The 15,000-nt window shown below is 37.5% G+C and overlaps 1 protein-coding gene and 1 long non-coding RNA gene across 5 annotated transcripts in view; both read right to left on the reverse strand.

The window, feature by feature from the left end:
* Window positions 1-15,000, reverse strand: part of LOC144977094 (uncharacterized) — a 112,364-nt gene that overhangs the window by 49,655 nt on the left and 47,709 nt on the right. The window lies entirely within an intron of this gene.
* LOC144977103 (uncharacterized) overlaps window positions 8,522-15,000 on the reverse strand; it is a 10,864-nt gene continuing 4,385 nt past the window's right edge. Inside the window, exon 2 of the long non-coding RNA XR_013646237.1 lies at window positions 8,522-8,671. This is a non-coding gene — a long non-coding RNA (uncharacterized LOC144977103). The remainder of the gene's footprint in view (window positions 8,672-15,000) is intronic.

The raw sequence follows: 15,000 nt of genomic DNA on the forward strand, positions 1-15,000 counted from the left end.
CACCCGCCATGTCCATCCAATGAAATACATCCGAGCATTTATGTTATATCGATCCATTATCTTTGGTTTCAACTAGAAAAAAACAAAAGTTTTTCGGTTTGTTTGTTTTTTAAGTTTGTTTCTATAAGATATTAACGGCGCCAAAGACACTCGTTTAGGTCATATTATTATAATTATAAGCGCCTGGATGGGATAGAAAGCAGAACATAATCATAGTGTACATGTGAACAGAAGAGTGATTCCGTATCCATAACGAACAGCTAAAAATACAAAATGTAACCTATGTATAAAATAGTCATGTTATATCATATTATTATCGCTATCACATCCTTCAATCCATCCCTTGATGTTCGGGTTAGGTTAATCACTCGCTTGGGATGCATTCTCGCCACGCAGGAAGTGTTTTATCCATTACACTCCTTGCCCAACTTCCGGTGAATGGATGGAATTCACATACAAAACACAGATGACGACATAACCAAGATCAATCAATTATTAACCATCAAAAAGAATGTTTATTTTTGTAACGTTTCATCAACATCTTTATTATTGTTGCTGCTCAGTGTTTCTCCGTGAAAACTTGAAAACGAAATACGTACATACATCATAAATAGGCTGTACACTGACAAATTACTTTTTTTAAATTGGCGTTTTGGACAGAAGACGTTTACTTTATATTTATACATCGAAACCTTACGACCGGACACACTTTATTACATTGATATGGTTAAAATTGGCTACCGGGAAGTGTCCGGTTTAAAACATTTTCACAAGTTGAGAGTTATCGTTACCTTCCAATTTTAATAAAGCAAAAGTTTTCCTGACCAACAATTTTTTTTTTTTAAAGGCGATTTGTCATCGTATAAGGCAGAAATGCTCTTAGATCTCGTTTTATTTTCCTGCATGTATATATTATAAGCACAATGTTGTTCCATCCACCTCCTTGGTAACACAAACCCTTTGACAAGTAGAGGAATAAAGGAAGCGTTAAGAGATTCCTGCTGCAGACACAAATAAATTTGAAATGCTTCTAGTGTATGTGAACGGTCGGTGGATTGGGTGAGTAAAGGCATAAGGGTGGAGCGAATAGGTGTGATGGGATGAGGAGTAAAAAAAACGGGGACTAGGTGAATTTTAGAACAGAACACATCATTAACCAGAGACCGTAATCGACGGATACATGCAATATGCGAACTGAACTTTTCGACACCTTGTTGGCGGTAAAAACTAATTAATTGCGGTGGACTACAGAACGTCCTAATGTTGTTTTGAGAAATAACATATAGTTGGGTTGCGTAATATAAATTGAAGGATAAAGCAGAGAAGTAACTAGATACGAGAGGAAATAACAATGAAATATTATATTACAAATTGGCCCTCCACGTCCAAGCACCAAACCTAAGACCTGATATCCAAACAATAATATGATCAATGTCACCGAATACTCCTTTAACACTGGATTGGTGATGAAAGGAAAGCAAAAAATAGGCCGATAATAGCCAGTATTGTGTCGGGGTGGACCAGATACCAAAAAGGGATTTCAAATTCAAAAAGACCAGAAATCTGGAATTTTAGTTTTTCCTACGTTAAGAAATTATATAAAAAACATAATCCTAAGTTTAATATATTTGACAATAGATTAAATTTTTAGTACCTAAACCAAGAAGAAGAAGAAGAAGAAGAAGAAGAAGAAGAAGAAGAAGAAGAAGAAGAAGAAGAAGAAGAAGAAGAAGAAGAAGAAGAAGAAGAAGAAGAAGAAGAAGAAGAAGAAGAAGACCGACAGACTGACACACACACACACACACACACACGCACAATGAGAGAGAGAGAGAAAGATAGAGAGAGAGAGAGAGAGAGAGAGAGAGAGAGAGAGAGAGAGTGAGAGCGAGAGGGGGAGAGTTTATGTAAATCATTGCTGTCTTTCGAGCAGAGCCGACAAACAAGAAGAATGAGTCAGTGACGAAATTATGCCACACACTAAAACCAAGCGTCTAATCAAATATGGATGAATTATGATGATTCTAAAATGTCTGTGATTCTTAAACCTGAGCCTTTTGTGGCTTAATTTTCAATTAATTTATTTATTCTTTTTTTTTTTTTTTTGTTTTTTTTTTTTTTTGGACAAGCTGAAAGCCAACTTAAATCATCAATATTGATACTATGCGGGTTTGTTTTGTTTTTTAATGTGTAACCTTGAAGTTTGATACTGATGTAATTTAATGCGGACTCATCACCAAAATTGCTGTCTAAAAACAATAACAAATAGCTGAGTGCCGTCAATAATTTGGATCCTTCTATATGAAGTTTAAAAAAAAAAAATAATATCTTGACAAAAATTTTAAAAGTCTTTTGTCCTTGTAAGGCCGAATTGACACAGGCACAAATTGCCGGAACACACGCACACTTCTTGCTCTCTCGACAGTAAATTGTAATTACTGGGTAGGTCATTATCATAGACCTACGTAGTCATTACTGCTGGTGGTTGTCAAGATATTCCTGGAGTCGAGAACGCTTTAAGTGGATAGTAACTACTCGTAGTGTGAGTGATGATTGAGCAGGTAAAAATTAAGAGTGAGTAGTATGACGATGGGCGGGAGATGAAAAGATGAAAAGGTTGGTGGGGGGGGGGGGGGGGGGGTGACGTCTTGTGTATGTGTATCGAGAATGATGAACCTCCTCAGTTTTGGAGTTATCTATTACATATTTATATTTAGTGAAATTGTTGTTGTTGCTGTTGTTGGTAGTGGTGGTGTGGTGGTGGTGGTGGTGAATGAGAGGTTGGGGGGGGGGGGGGGAGAGAGAGGAAGAGGAGGTGGTAGTGACGGTGGAAGAGAATGAGGATGGGGTAACTATAAATTCTGAGCATATACATAAGTTTTTTTTTTTAAATCTAATTGGCTTTGTTCCTACAGAGACCATCCCCCCTCCCAATCCCCAAACTTAATTTCTCTCTCTACCATTTCTGCCTGCCTTGCCCCCCCCCCCCCCCCTCCCCCCTCTCGTGGTATTTAGCTTCCATAGATTATTGTTGATGTATATAAATACTCGTGTCATAGCAACTTTAATGGACAATACAATTATTTTTTAGTGTCATAGCAATTAATGGACAATACAATTATTAGAAGACATAATATAGAGAATGGAGAGAAGAATAGGGAGAGAGAGAGAGAGAGAGAGGAGAGAGAGAGAGAGAGGAGAGAGAGAGGAGAGAGAGAGAGAAAGAGAGAGAAAGAGAGAGAGAGAGAGAGAGAGGTGTGTGGGGGGGGGGAGAGAGTGTGTGTAAGAGAGAGAGGGAGAGAGAGAGTGAGAGAGAGAGAAGAGAGAGAGAGAGAGAGAGAGAGAGAGAGAGAGAGAGAGAGAGAGAGAGAGATTTAAAAGCCTAGGAATCGCATCGGTTTGAAATGAGAGACAGGTGTAATCTAAACAAACAGAAGTCAGTCAGCAGGTATGGATGGATAGATGGAGGGGATGTAAAGGTTGGGTAGTTTACAGCTACAAGAACAGCTACACTATACCATACAACACTGTGCGTTAAAAACACTTTGTTTTTGTTTTGTTTGTTTTTTTCATTCAGACCAGAAAACATAAATGATAGAAAAATTAATAAGACTCCGAACTTGCGGATTATCAGGGGGGGGGGGGGGGGGGGGGTCTTAAATTGAATTCTCTGGTCGGTTTCAGACATTTTCTAGCCAAAATGAAATAAAGGCATTTTGTCAGTATTATACTACTATAAATACCACACAATTAACCGGTCTGGTAAATGTATGAAATGTACAGTCCATCTTCCGTTATAATGGAACCCAGAGTTGTCTATACCCATGTATAGCGCATGTTTCACATTTCTCACAATACACTCTTCAATGCTTCATTTATTCTCAATGGCGACATACGAAATAAAAAGTTCCATGTCACACAGCTCAAGGTGTCTGTTATGCTCTGCTACATTACAACAATCTCAAACTCCATCCCTTTCCAAAGCCTGGGTCAAGTGGGTCATGCATTGCATGATAAATGCCACGCTCGACCAAGGCCGCTTTTCCGATCTCTGTTACCCATCTGGTCACTGAACTAGGCTTAAGATCGCTTGACTTTACTACACGATACAAGACACCATCTGGTTTTAACTGCAAACTTAACTTTAAACGTTTTTACAAAGACAGCAGCAACGAAGATGGGACACAAGCTTCAATAGGACACTGTATGATATCAGCTGAACTCAACCACGTTCAACATAAATGAAAGCGGAACAAATATCCCCTATTTGTATTTGTATCGTCATAATAGGCATGTAAACACGAGAACGGTAAAATCGAACTCCACTGTCAGTGTCAGGGGGTTAATCTAAATCCAACACTTCTGTCCAATATTATTGTAGCCACTTGTGGCCAATCACTTGGCAGCCTTACTACTACATACTAGATAGTACTACAACAACGACTACGTAACACCGCAAGGAACGGTGCTTACTCGAATATGCCTTGCTCTGACAAAACATGTTTTTAAATGACTTTTTGACAAGTTAATGGTTAACATATGGCCAGTATTAAGGACAGAAATTGCTATACCGCATTAAAAAAAAAGTTACTTAGATGCCATTTATTTTAAAATATTTTATTGAAAAGATCCTACATTGTTTAAAGATGACTCTGATGTTGTGTGCTGAACGATACGTGGCTAGGACTGGACTAATACGATTTGTTTTGTTATTCCAATTATTTGATTGTTTTTGTTGTTTTTGTTTGTTTTTTGTTTGTTTGTTGTTTTTTTTGTTGGGGTTTTTGTTTTGTTTTGTTTGTTTGTTGATTTGTATGATGAAGCAATTTGCTGAGCAAATGGGATAAAGATACTTTGTCATTATGAATTAAAAGTCTCAGATTTAAGACGTTGTGCCAAGCTCGCCTGGTTCATCTATGTCCCAGGTTTGAGAGTTTTTGACAAGATGAGGGTCATTTTAATCCATCGATATTTCGAAACACATTTTCTGCCCAACAATTTTAAATGTGTTTTTTCAGAGTTCGACAGTAGTCCTCTAATCTTCTCAGGCTATGCTGGTCCTATAATAAACGGCTCTGGTTGAGGTGGCGGCGGTGTCATTCAATATGTATGTTATGCAGTCAGTCAGGTTCTTCTATGATAAATGATACTACATACTACAACTAATCACACCAAAGCGTGAAAACCTGTGGACAGGCCCGGCTACTCATTCAATACTAATCCACACGACCTATTTAACCACTGTAATAATAATATTATTTTCTGTTCATATTACCATGACGGTATAGCAGTTACTGTAAAACGCGAGGACTATAAAATTTAGTGCCGTGGCCATATTGATTCAACACAATAAAAATTACATGTTAAGCGGTTATAACACCTTAAAGCCAATATTCAATTTCAAAATATTAATCAAATCATTTATCTCAACTGGTTAGAATTACAAATAACCATTTTCATCAAGAAAGATGTTACAGCGATGCCACTTGAGGTTAATTGAAGCCGCATGTACTACAATGTGAACATAACATTCTTCTTCTATAATGTTCAAAGCTTGTGATTTGTATTCCAGCATGTGTTTACAGTAAGTAATGTCTACAGACAGGCACCGATGCCTATTCTGACGATCAAAATACAAACACGTGGTTTTTATTTGGTTTTCCATTCTGGCCATAAAACTTCTACTTTTATCGATCGATAAAAATGCCCCCTAAAATTGTGTCAAATTTCTCAAACCCGAGAGTCTGAGAATTTCAGACAAGCCGGTGATCATTCTAACTGATTAATAAATGAGTAAGAGTCCCCAGTTTTCAGGCTGAGTTATGAAAAATGCGTTAAGCCAGTGCGCGGCAGAGTATAGCGGTTCCATTGCGGTAGACGTACAACAAATAGCCACAGCTCTGGGGATTAACTTCTTGTCGTCTCTGGAACGGTTGCTGGCCGGACGGAAGGGCCAGGGTTAATCATGTTGTGTTTTGGAGCGTGAGGATTACATGCACCTCAAATCTTATCTTTCAGGACTACAGACATGGCATTACGTCTATAGTTGGCGTGTGTGGTGCTATGGTTAGCGCACTCACGTTGTTCAACGTGGCCGAAAAAGATTGTTGTTTTTTGTTGGTTTTGTTTTTGTTTTTATTATTATTATTATTATTATTTGTTTGTTTTGTTTTAACCGCCGATCTCGCTACCAACATTGTTATAATACAAGGGTACCCTGAAATGTCTCGACGAGGCTGTAATTATAATAGATACGAAATTGCATTGACAAAGGTATCAAAACAAATCTCAATTTAGGTCCTTTCGGTTCATCACTTTAAATTTCTTCATAGTCACCGTTCCCATCCACAAAGAGCCACCAACGATGCACCATTTATTGGATCGCGTCGAAGAGGAATTAACACGGCAAACTTCGACACCTCGCCATCACTGTCAAAATTTGCCTCCTTGAGGTGTCTCTTACGTCTTAAGAAAAGGAAAAAGTGACTCGGAGCTAAATGAGAACTGTAAGGGGGAGTGTTCTACGACTTCAAGACAACTTCCTTTTTCAATGTGATCATGCGTTTTTGGGAGCATTCTCAGTATCCAAGGGGCACATATCTTTCTGTACCTCAGGATTTTTCGAGCGATCAATCCAACTCTTGAATTTCCAAACTTTTTGTTTTATTTGGCCATAAGCTCGATTGATTTCGATAAAAATGTTTTGTTGATTTGCTGCGGTTGGTGAACATTGTGGACGGGAACTGCGAGTCTACTCATTAAAGTTGGTGGGGACAGCATCACCATTCACTCGCTGTTTTATTGCATAATTTTTGTGTATGATTTCTTCGACCGACATGTTTGAGTATGGGTCACATAAGATAAATTAAAATCAAGAGATAGCTGCTAAACATGATTTAGTGACCTAATAGAAGAATAAATAACGCACATTTTTATTTATAGTTTTTAACTGGTGAGTTCAAAACAATCGGAGAAATTCAATAGGTTTCAAGACTTTTCAGCCCAGTCTAGTATTATTATTATTATCGTCAGCAGCTATAGTACATTCGTTGTCGTTGCCATCATCGCCAGCGTCACTGTGACCGTCGCCTCCTCATTCTCCTCCTATCATCATCACCAACACCATCATCAACATCATCGTCATCATCATCAGCAGCAGCAACATCGACATCATTAGCATCATTATTATTTGATAGCAGTGTGGCTTTATTAACCTTAGTCACAATAAAATCCACTGGAAGCACTTTACTCATTATGATCCATTCTCAGCGACAATGCATTTGCTTTCCTATTGATTTTCTTTCCCAACACTTCCTTCTCTATTCTGTTGCCATTTTAATTGAATACATCAGCAGCCGCACCATCCTACCACACTTGTCTCTCCTCCCCCCCCCCCCCCCCTCTCTCTCTCTCTCTCTCTCTCTCTCTCTCTCTCTCTCTTTATCTGTCTATTTTTCTATAAGAACAAAAAACAAACATACACACCGACAGACACACACACACACAAACACACACGCACACACACACACACACACACACACTCATCCTTTACAAAACACTACCTAATCTTTTTAATCCTCAACCAAAATACCCTTTCTAACGCTATCCTACGCCTAATTATTTCTTTCTTTCCATTAATGTTCTCTCTCTCTCTCTCTCTCTCTCTCTCTCTCTCTCTCTCTCTCTCTCTCTCTCTCTCTCTCTCTCTCTCTCTCTCTCCCTCCCTCCCTCCCTCGGTCTCTGTCAATCTATCTCTATCCATATATCTATCTACAATATATATATATATATAATATATATATATATATATATATATATATTATATATATATTATCTGCCTATCTGGCTGCCTGACACCCCCCCCCCCCCCCCCCCCCCCATGCTTTCTCATTCTAATACTAATCCTAATGGCCGTTATTACATGAAACAAAATGAATACATAACATTGAAACGGAGGAAAAAAATCACAGACAATAATAGCGTCTATATCTAATAATATAAAAATATTAATATATATTAAAATAATCGAACTCTCCGCGTAATGAAATGAGTTGGGGTTTGTTTTGTTTTTTTAATGTTTTGTTTCGTTTTTCATTTTAAATAATAGACTTCAAACCATAAAATCAAAAGGAAATTCGAAATGGGGAGGAGGTAAAAGGGAGAAGGGTGGGGGGAGAGTAAAGAAATGTAGACCAGGACAAGACTAAACACCCGGTAACTCGAGATAAAAGAAGCCCATTAAAGTTGGGGGGGGAAAAAAAACAACACATAAATATGCACAAGGAGAGTAATCTAATAAAACACTATGAACACTAATCTAACCCCCTCTCGATCAAAGACGCCCACTCTTGTCTATTTTATCACGCAATGACAAAATACCTTTTACTATATAAAAAAATAGCAAGAAAAATTCCATAACGACATATTGATAGAGTAACATGACACCCACCTACCACCCCTTGCCCCCCCCCCCCCCCCCCGCCCCCGCCCTCTCACCAAAAAAACAAAAACATGACACAAAGATTAATTTAGAATTTTCAGGTTTAATCATTTCAACAAAGTTTTGTGCCATTTCTGTCGATTTATTATTCTAAAACGTTTTCTGGCCACAATTGAAGGGGCTGTTTTGAAATTATACAGACCACGTACATGCAGAAAAGCTTTGTGCGTCTCTCTGCATGGGAGAAGAAGAGACATTTATTATAATTGCGAATACCTAATAGGCGTGTCGAAAGTGTTACGACAGATTTACTTATGCACTGTGTTTATTACAATAAATACATAATAATATCTTCGTTCTTGAGGAGTGCTCAGTTTATTTCTTAATTGAAGTCTTGACTCTTTTCATTTTTCAATTTTTCATTAATTTTCTTTCTTTCTTTTTTTTTTTTTTTTAGGAAGGGTGGGTTATTTTTGACGAGTTAATAATAACAACAATAATAATAAAGCAGTAGACAAACATACAAATAGATATAGACAGACAGAAAGACAGACAGACAGACAGACAGACAGACAGACAGACAGACAGACAGATAGATAGATAGATAGATAGATAGATAGATAGATAGATAGATAGATAGATAGATAGATAGATAGATAGATAGATAGATAGATAGATAGATAGATAGATGGATGGATAGATAAATTGATAGATGGATGGGATGGATGGATAGGTAGATAGATGGATGTGTGGGTGTGTGGGTGGATGGATGGATGGATGGATTGATGGATGGATGGATAGAGATTTGTGGGTAAATAGATATATATCAGTCGATTCTAATCTCCATTCAAAAAAGCTCACCACAATAATATTATGTGGATCACAGAGAGTCGAGAGTTGTCCCTAGGCATTTATTGGTTATCCTGTTGAGCTCTGCCTAAGCTACAATATTATTTTATTGAAATAAAACAAAACAATAAATAAAAACGGATCATAATGAAATGAGCACATTAAGCATCTTAATGTTATTGCTTGCAGGTAAGAAATAATTAATTCTTTTGTTCAACAAGGAGATCATTTAATTTATTCTTTTATCTACTTTTTTTCTCCGGGGGGGGGGGGGGGGGGGTGAAGAGAGGAGGGGAGAGAGGGGGAGAGGAGGAGTAGAAAGAAAGAGAGACATAGACAAGAATGACATCACCTGATCCCGAAGTTTTTCAATCATATTCTCTCATCGTACTCACGTTAACACGTATACCCGGTGTTTAACTGCATTGTCGCTGTCGGAAAATTGTAAAATCGCAAAACAGGCGTCATGTCTCGTCCTGCATGTTAAGTGCTGCTGTTGGCTTTGGATTCTTTGTAAAGCGTTTTGAGCACGTTTAGTGGATATATAAATGCTCCACTTTTTTCAAATTGTAGGTATACCCTACTTTCCTGTGCAATCATATTATTTTATAATATGTTTTGTCCCAAAATTGTAAAAATATCAACATCTGTTGTTGTTAAACATGTTTAAAAATCAAATAAGGATCACATAAAAATAAAGCGAAAGATATATATATATATATATATATATATATAATATAATATATATATATATATATATATATATATTATATATAAAGAGAGAGAGAGAGAGAGAGAGAGAGAGAGAGAGAGAGAGAGAGAGAGACATTTATAAGATAAAGCAAAGTATAGTTAAATCGAATAATATGACTCATTTTGACTACAAGAACAACGACAAGCCCCTCGGGGTGTGAAAATTAAGATATAACGATTGTTAACCCTTAAACGGCCAATCAGACTTATTTTCAAAGTATTAAATTCTCTCATTAACTGTATCTGTGTTGACTGTAAATTGACCGCAACGAGATGCGAATCGTAACTTCAAATGAACCTCGAGTCGCATCGCTTCTACTGTTCTCTTATTGAAAAACGGTAAGACGAGATGTTTTAACAGCAAAACCGAAACGCGCTTGTAAAGGGGTAAATAACAAAAGCAAGAACCAAAGTAGAATGCAGTGACAATAATTACCGATAATAACAATAATGATAATAGAATAACATTATAACACGGTTATGTACATGCTGGTAATTTATATTATAGAATTATCGATTTCCTAGTTAATGTATTATTGACGTTGTGTTATGGCGTCCCCATTGTGTGAGTAAACCAATCTAATTCCATTTGTAAACACGGCTTGACGATTGTATAGCCGACGACAACGACGATAAGGCCTATCGATTTTAACCAGTTATTTTAAAATTTGGCCAGAAAACGTCTTTCAAACAATATCGATCGATCTAAATGACCCTCATCTTGGCAACTACTCTCAAACCTGGGAATTCGCGAAGTCCCAGGTTTGAAAGCATTTGCCAAGACGAGGGTTATTTAAATCGATCGATATTTGAAGAACGAGTTTTCTGGCCAAATTGTTAAATACTGTTTTTCCAGAGTACGGCAGTTAACTGGTTAAACACCGGGCTGTTTTTTTTTTTTTTTGTTTTTTGTTTTTTATTTGCTTTATTTTGCTTTGTTACTTGAATTTTTATTTGACAGAATCTTGGGTTGAAAGAAACTCGATTTCGCCGTAAATGGTTTAACGTGTCATATTTTCTATTACAAAGGCGTGATTATTAGACTACACAAGATATTGTTGTAAAATGACAAAACACCTTGGGTTTTTTTGTTGTTGTTTGTTTTGTTTGTTTGCTTTTTTTTTTTGTACTCTCATTTTGGCCAGGAAAAAATATTTCATACAATTATATCGATAAATTACGATCACACTCGGGTTAAAAAGTTATTACTAATCTGAGACCTTAAAGAAGTTAGAATGAAGTATGTACCTGGATTAGGTTAGACTTTTCTTCCTTTTTTTTTTTTTAAGGGGGAGGGGGCAAGTAAGGAGGTGGTCGTCCATATAACGATGTGCGTATTATATTTTTTTTCAAGTGAAAATGAGAAAAAGGCCTTTTGTCATCATTAAACAACAGGGAGACGACTAGAACAGAGGGTTGTAAATTATAGCTTAGATCCTTCCCAGCTTTTTTATTATTGAGTTGTTTGCTTTCAACTGTCAATCTTTTCTTTTCCTACTTTTTCTTTTTCTCTCCGTTCCTTTCTCTCTTCTTTCTCAAATTATTAGTTTCTTGTTTTGTTTCTTCGCCTCCTTACCCGTAATGATGATAATTTTATTCGGAAAGAAAGGGTATGTATGATAAACTAAAATACTGTTATTTCTCCCTATACCACCTCGGCCACAGTCAATTTATTGACTTCAACCATGTTCAATACATTGGAGGAGGTTTGTTTTGTTTGGGTTTGTTTGTTTATCTAAAAGAAAAGAAAAAAAAAAAGAAAAGAAAGGAAGAAAGAAAAGAAAAGGAGGATAAGAGGAAGAAGAGGCAGGGGGGAAGAGAAGGACAGTGGAGAAAAGGCGGGATAGTGGGAGAGAATATGGGAATGGGAAAAGAGGACGACGACAACGACGATATAGAGGAAGAAAAAGAAGAAAAAAAATAATAAAAGAAGAAAATGAAGAAGACGAAGAAAAAGAAGAAGACAAAAGGGAGGAAGAAAGGGGGGGGGGTGGAGTCAAGCAATCGTGACATAAACAGCTCTAACAGCATCCCCACCCACACCACCACGACCATTTCCAACTCTAGTCTATTACTTGTATATGATTTATTATGTTCAATATTATACCTTCTCTCCGTATAGCAGTCTGTATGTTATACACAGTGACAGTGGTAGGTCTAATAACGTTGTCTATGCTAATGTCAGTCGGTTGTTATTACCCAGGGGTGAGATATTGAAGTGGTTAGGTAAAGCCCTTGACAAGACGAAGAAAGCGTTGTCGTACATCGATAAAATAACTTTTTTCATCCACTTTGGCCATATATATATATATTACACTTCAAATATCTACGAATTTATTGAAGAGCCCTCGATTTGTCACATTCATATACCTGTATAATATGACTCCAAATGTGTCATAAAGACGTTTCACAATATATCGATAACTGAATGAAAAATATTCTAGCCAAATGTAAAAAATAAACTAAAGTAAAAGAAATGTTTTAGAGAGAGAGAGAGAGGGGGACAGAGAGAGAGGGAGAGAGAGAGAGAGAGAGAGAGAGGGGGGGGGAGAGGGGAGAGAGAGGGGGGAGAGAGAGGGGGAGAGAGAGAGGGGAGAGAGAGGGAGAGAGAAGGGAGAGAGAGAGAGAGAGAGAGAGAGAGAGAGAGAGAGAGAGAGAAGGAAGGAATAAAAAATAACAAGAAGAAAATAGCCTTGCCATAACACAATAACAAAGAAGGCCAGCCAGGGAATTGTTTACTTGTCACCTTAATAATATTATTATCTTCTGACTTCTCCTCTCACCACCCAGTGTAGCTAACTGGTTGTTCGTCCTTCTATCATTGAGATCTTAATATCCTCCAAACACCGGAATTTGGCCGTGATAATAATGGATTATTATCTCCCTCTCTACCTCTACCCCAAGGGGCAGCAGACGATAACGATTATATTATGTTTATTGCTGAACTTCCTTAGATCCCTGTCCATATCGAAGTTAATGCAAGTGTTTGGTACGTACTTGCCGTGGCTTTAAAATAAATGGAAAGATTACATGGCATCATATGTGACCCATCATGTCGTAGTGGACTAGATTTCCTTGATGAAGTAGAAAAAAAACAAAAACAAAAAAAAAACAAAAACAACACAATTTTTAAGTCTAACGAGTCAGAATTAGGAAATGCCACCGTTGGGGGTTACGAAACGAGAATTCACTCTCTTCAACGAAATTGTAAAATAATAGGAGTCTTGAGAGTCTGAATTACGAAAAACCACCTTTTTGGGGGGTTAAGAAACAATAATTCATACTCTTCAACGAAAGCGTTTATTATAGGAGTCTTTAGAGTCATAATTCGGAAATGCCACTTTTTGGCAAGAACTACCACTCAACGAAAGTATTTACAATAATATGAGTCTAAAATTAGCAGATGCCACCATTGGGAGGAGGCGGGTTTAAGAAACGAGAATTCACTGTCGTCAACAACATCACTTATTTTAATTCTAATTTCACAAGTAAAACTTCAACGTCAATCAATCGGTTCATCCCGACATAACACACCGCTTTGAGACGGTGGATCACAATTAGAGCTATGGGGACCCCCCATCCCATCATGCTCTTCGTGGCTTCCTTAGAATCTAGAGAGGACGAACCCCCCCCCCCCCCTCCCCACACACACACACACACATACACATACACACACTCCTACAAAATTTCAGCTCAGATCTGCTATCATTACCCAACTGTTACTTAGGTGTCGGCTGTCAATAGGCAAGTTAATGTCGACAGGGCTGGTGTTTGCTTTCTCCCCGGCGGCATGGAATCCTGTTTAAATAGACCCGAGGAGCATCGGCAAGGACACGAACAAGATATTCATTTTGTGTCAATGTGGACAGTCATTAAGTGGGAAGATCCATGTGGGATTAGATAGCATACGTCACTCGATAACAAAAATAATATAATATAATATTATAAGCAAGAGATTATTTAAGCTCGTTGCATGCAAGCAATGGGAGTGAAATTATTCTAAGAACCAGAGAGTTGGGATTTTTTTTTTCACCTGAGGCCAACTTAACCAGGAGGTCAAATCCGTAAAAAATTTCAAATTCATGCAAATCAAAGGACATTCCATCAATATTAAATGGATTAGCTTATGAAGAAAATAAAAAAAAAAAGAAAGAAAAGAAATTTTTAAAAAGACACCCACACACATACTTTTTTTAAAAAACTTCTTATAATCTCTCTTTTAAAAAACAATTTGGGTTATCTTAATTATAGATAGTACGAGAATTTAAAGCTTTCCGGCCAAATGAGATAAAAAGTTTTTAGTGAGAGAATGGGAGAAAAATAATACATAATATATATCACATCATTTCTCACCTCACCCTTTTCTTCTGACATTTCAGACGGGTTCAAACAACTGGCATGAAGAATGGTTTTGGGAGGGGGGGGGGGGGGTTGAGTGTGGTTGTAATAAAATACCTGCCCTAAACAACAACGGCATAGCTAAGTTAGGAGCTGTCATACCCTTTGCTATTTCAACACCTTGATTCGTTGGTATGTATTTCCTTGACGTCGATTAAAATATAATAATTACACAACACGAAAAATCAATACAATGAAATAATTACCATACATCGTTAGCGACTCGGTAAGAGAAAGAAAAAAAAAGGGGGGGGGGGGGGGGGGGAGGGAGGGAGAGAGAGAGAGAGAGAGAGAGAGGGAGAGAGAGAGAGGGGGGGGGGAGTGGAGGAGGAGAAGAAGGAAGAGGACAAGAGGGGAAAGATGAAAAAAAGCGTAAAGAGATTAAAGCTGAAAAAAAAGAACGGAAAACATTTAAAAGATTAGTAAACTAAAAGAAATAGGCGTAATTAATGAAGATGAAAAGGGGTGTGGGGGTGTCATTGCATGATATGAGAGAGAGAGAGAGAGAGAGAGAGAGAGAGATAAATCAAAGAGAGAGAGAGAGAGAGAGAGAGAGAGAGACT

The sequence above is a fragment of the Berghia stephanieae genome, chromosome 7 (assembly GCF_034508935.2).
Source record: "Berghia stephanieae isolate SIO BIC M18660-M18661 chromosome 7, UCSD_Bste_1.3, whole genome shotgun sequence".
Lineage (NCBI taxonomy): Eukaryota > Metazoa > Mollusca > Gastropoda > Nudibranchia > Aeolidiidae > Berghia > Berghia stephanieae.